This window comes from Typha angustifolia, chromosome 6 (assembly GCF_048772165.1).
Source record: "Typha angustifolia cultivar Huaian chromosome 6, ASM4877216v1, whole genome shotgun sequence".
NCBI classification, from domain to species: Eukaryota; Viridiplantae; Streptophyta; class Magnoliopsida; order Poales; family Typhaceae; genus Typha; species Typha angustifolia.
The window spans coordinates 1,339,580-1,346,296 of record NC_133244.1 but is presented as its reverse complement, the minus strand read 5'-3'; the positions used below and the strand labels follow the sequence as shown (position 1 = coordinate 1,346,296).

General features: G+C 40.3%; 1 pseudogene; it reads left to right on the top strand.

Moving 5' to 3' along the window:
- The first annotated feature begins 866 nt into the window (after positions 1 to 866).
- Positions 867 to 4,563, top strand: LOC140760773 (disease resistance protein RPM1-like; annotated as a pseudogene).
- The last annotated feature ends 2,154 nt before the right edge of the window (positions 4,564 to 6,717 follow it).

Below are 6,717 nucleotides of genomic sequence, written 5' to 3'. Positions count from 1 at the left end.
TTAGAGGAAAAAGCATCGACTACTATTTTGCAATCCATTGATACAATTCAGATTTCATCGATGTCGTCTCGAGCATGGATACACTTTAGGGGTATCTTTTATTCTTATTTTATTATTTATTTCATAGAAAAGTAAGTTTTCTATATGTCACATTCAAACACAGGTGGAGTGCATTCAAATGCGCTTGCGAATGCCTATATCAGGTTTGCAAATAGAGAGAGTGCAAAATGTGCATTCAAATGCCACATTCGAACGTGTTTGTAAACGCCTACATCACGTTCGCACATATAGAGAATGTAAAATGTGCGTTCGAATGTAATCGGGTGCGTTCGAATGCGGTTGACAAAAATCTACTATTTTAGGATTAATAATTCACGTTGATCCGACGGCTGAATCTTTCGAGATTTATTTTTAAAGTTTCGTATTAGATCCTGTCTAGATCTAAAAATCGGGATTGATCGAGTCTTAGCCTAAAGGAGTGATCGTATCATCCGAAAAACAGATTTTGTACATATTTGGCAATATTGAAAAACCTAACAAAATAGATTTCCAAATCAATCTTGGATGCTAATAGATTTCACGAATTAGATCTTGAATTGATTTGATCAAATTAGACTCTGAATTTGACTGTCTTTTGAGTAACAAAAATGTGGTTCTCTTCATCACCAAATCAATCTATATGATTTCACATTTTTCTAACAGTCATGTAAATATTTTATATTAATTTTCATTGAACTACATATATTATAATTTTTTACAATTTGGGGGTAAACTTATGCAAGACGCCTAAAGTCTAGTCAACTTTCACCGTACCAAACACACTACTATATTGTGCAGTAACCTGGCAATAATTAGAAAATGATGTGTATAATATATGTTCTTATGGATAGCAAATAGCAACCACAAAGCTTATCAGTTGTCACATAAAGAAATTGTTCAAAGAAGGCAGCTTGTGGATATTATCTTTAAAGGCGACCAATTTGTCCTACCTCCATGCCATCACATCGACTTATTATACTAGACAAGTATCTCACCCACTTGCCTTCAAATAGACCCATCAAAATTGGAGTAGGTGAATCCATTTGCAATATAATAGACTAAATAACTGACCGAGGACTTGGCAGAACGATAGACTTTCACTAGGAGGAGATTTAAAAGAGCTAAACATTTAACACAATTGAACCAATTCACAGCTAGAGTGCACTGAAATCGTCACTACTTTCTTGGATATGGCGGAGGGTGTAATAGGTGCGTTGATCCTGAAGATGGGCATTGCCTTAGCCACTGATGCAACCCATTATGCAGAATCAGCTCTAGCAGACGAAGCATCAGCCATGAGAGGACTTTTCAGAGAGATGAGGGAGATGAAGGGAGAACTCGAGAGCCTGCAATCCTTCTTACGGGAGGCTGAACGATTCAGAGACACCGATGGAAGCATGGCAAGTTTCGTGAAGCAAACAAGAAATATCGCATACCAGATTGAAGATATTATCGATGAGTACACATACAATATGGGCGTGCGGCGTGGTGGGGCTCTATCAAAAATCATGAAGAGATCAAGAAACATCAAAACGTGGCGAAACCTTGCCGGGAAGCTTCAAGATTTAAATGTTAGCCTCCAGAATATCACGAAGAGAAGGGAACGATATGATACAAGAGGAATTGACAAGGAAGCGCGGCCACAACAGGCACGGGGAGGTTTGAACCGTGCAGAGTCTGCGCATTTCATCAAGGAGGATGATCTCGTTGGGATCGATAAGAACAAGGAACTGTTGACCAAATGGTTGGAAGATGAGCAGCAGCAACGCAAGATAATCTCGGTTTGGGGCATGGGCGGTTTGGGGAAGACCACGCTTGTAACTCAAGTTTACAACACTGTGAAGACAAATTTTGACTCTTGCGCATGGGTTTCTGTATCTCAAAGTTACAGAACCGATGATTTGCTGAGGAGAATCATAAAGGAGTTCAACAGAGAACATAAGGAAGAAGCTAAGAAGGAAGCGAAGGAAGCTGCTCTTCCCAACCTTGAAACCATGGATTACATGAGCTTAGTTCAAACAATCCACAATTACATACAAGATAAAAGGTACATACTCATTTTGGATGATATGTGGGATTCTAATGCATGGTTTGATATTAAAGACATACTTCTGGTTGGTAAAAGTAGTAGGATTGTTTTGACGACAAGGATTTATAATGTAGCCTTACTTGCTAATGAACATTTCATGCTTGAGCTCAAACCACTACAGGAGCATGATTCATGGGACCTCTTTTGCAAAAGGGCGTTTTGGAAAAATGAGAATTTGACTTGCCCCTTAGGTTTGAAACATTTTGCTAAGAAATTTTTAGACAAGTGCAGTGGTTTTGATATGTTGTAGGCCCGGAAAAGAGCTTTCCAACGGATCTAGTTTCAGGCGAATCGGAGATGGGGATCTCGAAATATCGTTCGTTTAGTGGACGAACGTCAGGATACTCTGTTTTGGATTCCGTGGATGCCAAAACTCAATCAGCACTTGTCGAACCGGCTCAGTGGAGCCATCTTCCTCCATTGGTTCGGGTAAGGTCGAACCCACTACATGGTTAATCTGGGCCTTCAATGCCGAGACATGGATATTGTGTATTGCTCTAGTCCACGATTCACCACCTCGGTTTGGCCATCCGTCTCGGGGTGATATGCTGAACTAAGATTGATTTGAGTCCCTTGCAATCTGAAGAACTCGGACCAAAACTCACTTATGAAGATGCGATCCCGGTCTGACACGATAGTCCATAGCTAGCCTCTTGTCATTGAGAGAGCAAAACGAATTGGAATGGGAGAGGGTCTACAAGGATCTTGAGTGGCAACTAAGCAAGCTTGACAGAGTGAACAGTGTTCTGAAACTCAGTTTGGATGATCTCCCTCATTACCTAAGGAATTGCTTCTTATATTGCAGCATATTTCCCCAGGATTATAAGATCAGAAGGAAGAAGATACTAAGACTTTGGATAGCTCCCTCATTACCTAGAAGGATTTGTTGAAGAAAGGGAAAGTAGAACGATGGAGGAAGTGGCCGAGGAGTACCTCAAAGAACTCATTCATCGATGCCTACTGCAAGTAGCAGAAAGGAATGAATTTGGAAGAGTGCGTGCGTGTCGGATGCATGACATCTTTCGAGTTCTAGCACTTCACAAGTCCAAGGAGGAAAACTTCTGCATGGCTTACGAGTGTTCAAGTACTTGGTTGGGCGGTCAAACACGGCATTTATCAATTCGCGGTTGTCAGAAGGCGGCGGACTTTGTCGATAGATTAGACAAGGAGGGAGTTCAACTCCGCTCATTCCTTGTTTTCGACAAGTACATCAATTTAAATTTTCTGAATACTGTCTTAAAATCATTTAAATTGTTATCCGCTTTGGATCTACATGGTACCCCAATCAAGAGGGTGCCTAATGAGGTGTTCAACTTATTTAATCTGAGATTTCTTGGTTTGAGCTCAACTGGCACTAAGGAGCTCCCGAGATCAATTGCCAGGCTGCAAAACCTACAGACCTTGGATGCAGCTGACACCAGAATTAAAAGGCTACCAAAGGAAATAACAATGCTCCGCAATTTAAGACATCTATTTTTTACAAATATTGAAGGTGTAGTGGCACCCAAGGGAATTTGGGACTTAAATTGCTTACAAACTCTGCAATGTATTGAGGCAAGTACTGGGATTGTACAGAACATGGGAGCTTTGACTGAGTTGAAAACATTTGGCATTGTGAAAGTAAGAGCTGATCATTGTGCAGACTTGTGCATAGAAGTCAGAAAGATGACCCGGCTGCTAAATTTGGTTATTATGGCAAGAGATGGCTTAGAAGTACTGCAACTGGATACACTTCATCTACCTCCATCGCTTTTAAAGTTTTCACTTTTTGGGAAGTTAGAGAAGGAATCTTTGCCTCGATGTATAAAATCCTTCGGTTCCCTCAAGAACCTAAGATTGTTAGTATTCGCATGGTCTCGGTTTGATGAAGACCCAATTCCCTACTTGCAGGTATTACATGGTTTATGCTATCTTGCATTTGTAGAGGCGTATGATGGTGAGAAGTTGTTCTTCCCTGCAACATCGTTCCCAAAACTCAACAGACTAATTATATCGGATGCTCCACAACTCAAGCAAGTTGAAATTGAAAGGGGAGCAATGGAAAGCCTAAAGGAGCTGAAGTTGTCCAACTGCCCAAAGTTTGAGATGATTCCTGAAGGGGTACAGTACCTTACTGCCCTCCAGGATTTGGTATTGGACTACCCTGCAAAGAAGCTTGTAGACAGGCTTTACAGTGAAAGCCAAGGAAATGAAAGCAACGAAGATCATATCAGAGTTCGTCACATTACAAAACTTACTCTTGCATTTGAGAGAGACGGCGAACGAGTAAAGGAGCGGATCCGATTATTAGGGAGTATTTTGTATATTAGGTAGGATTCAATGTTATAGGCTATATATTTATAGGAAAAGTAGAGGAACAAAAGACAAATGATATTGTCTGCTATCCAATCTCTCCTCTGTTGATACACCTTTTGCTTTTCCTCGTTTTCTTCTCTGCTATGGTTTCATTGACACAAGTAGATTTGAATACCAATACAAATTAGTCTAAATACCTGAATTACAGAAATTTATTTAATCCGTACAGTTTTGAGAAAATAATCAACAGAGATATTTGGATGATCTCCAAAAATTAAAAAATTGGATGGATTAGATAAGTGACGTCACAATCTATATATTTTAATTCAGATTTTCTTCATATTCATATTCATTTTGGGTTGTATGGATTGTTACGAATAAGCCTAATTCGATCCGTAATGATTCTGGACTCAATGAAGCATGTAATTTTCAAGAGAAACTGTGAACAATCTATCCAATGGATCATACTGAATTTTGGATATGTTGTTGCTCTTAGAGAAAGCTTTCCAACGAATCCAAGATCATGAAATTCGAACGGTTAGATCTCAATATATCGAACAAATAGTGGCCAAAGGTCAATTAGATCGTAGCTTGATAGCCCTCCAATGACTAGATGGATACTAGGTTTAGTTCTTGGTATGAAAGGGGAGAGGTTGTTATAGAAGAGGGAGGTTAGAAACTAAAAGAGGCCAACCAAAGACTTGAGCGGTGGAAGAAGGGAGGTGGGAGAGGACGTCAATGGCTAAAAACAAGTAGAAGAGGAGATAAAGGCCAAAGCCAATTCGAATATCATAATCATCGTACTCCAACTAGGGTTTCCTCTACATATATATAGAGGCTCACCTTAAGGACTCATCAACTAAGTTAACTAACTCTAACAAATCCTAACAAATTAACAACTAAGTAAAAAAGCCTAACAAACGAATTAAATCAGTCTTCCTTATCTTCTCGGATGAACTCTCGGATTAAGCTTTCATTTTGTCATAGATAGATTCCGTCATGAATATCAAAGGTGTAGATCTAGAGGTTGGCTACCTTATCCAACTAGTTTGACATTATTTTGATATGTGTAGAATATTCTATGAATATTTTCCCGAAACTACGCATAGTTAGATTTAGCTAATTAAATAAAATCCTAACATGCTAAGACTCTAACTAAACCAAATAACTAAATAAGATAATTAGACTCAATCCATTGAGCCTAATCTCTCTTTGATGCGATCCGATCTGGTACGGTTCGTATCAATCCGCCACGCTATCGCCATCTTGTCCTCAAGGTGTCTATGGTGGTTCCCAAACCTTCCATATTTGCCGAATCATTCCCACCAACATCCGAGTTGAGTCCAAGAGTGCAAGACTTGTGGAGGAGGCCATGGCTCGGCCAAGTGTAACACAATGTAGCGCATTGATTTGTGCTCAACCAATTAGTCCAAGGCTAAGATTTAACTCACCCACAATCCAATGTACGCTCGAGTCTAGTCTAGGCCTCGCGCAAGGGCTGATCTATTTAGGCTTTGGCACATTGCTTATGGGCTGAGGAGGTTGTCATTTAGATCGGTAAGAAACTTGATGGATAGCCATGACCAAAGGATCGGGCCATCGAGGTGTCGGATCCTCGATAATTTTCAAAGCTTCAATGCCCTCAATCAATGGCTTAGGTGGCAATTGGTGATGGCTGACGACCGCTTTGGGATTCCTAGCTGTCAGTATGGGCAACAATGCCTACTTTGATGGTGATGTATACCTCGGTGGTCCTTGGTCAGGCACCGATCATCGTCGAGGAGATTGACGAAGTCGGTTGTATGGAGTTACGACCCACGAGAGAGTTGGTGAATAGTTTCAATATATTTAATTATTTATTTTTTATTCGGTTTAGGACTTTTTTATTTTATTCTCCATAGATAAAGCCTTATGACTTGCATCTTAGGCATACTTATAAATTAAATTGAATTTATCGTCCTCTGTCTCTTTGTCTCTCTCTCTCCCTCTCTAACTTTCTTTTATTTATCTAGTAAGTCCTCTCCCTTGATGGGTTCTCCTTTTAGCGGCTTTCTCCTTTACCATGACGGTACTCCTTCATCACAACGATGCTATTTCACGCTAGGGTTTCACCCACTTCCCCTTTCTCTTATGCCATCGCGTCCTAGTTAGTTCTATCACCAGCCTTCCTCCCTTCCCCTCCCCTAGCCTCCCCATCTAGGGAAGGTAGGGTTGTCTCTTCCATGTTCGGATATTTCTTCCCTACTATTGTGTCCTTTTTCTCTATTTTCCCCTCTTCTCTTGTGCCGATAGTA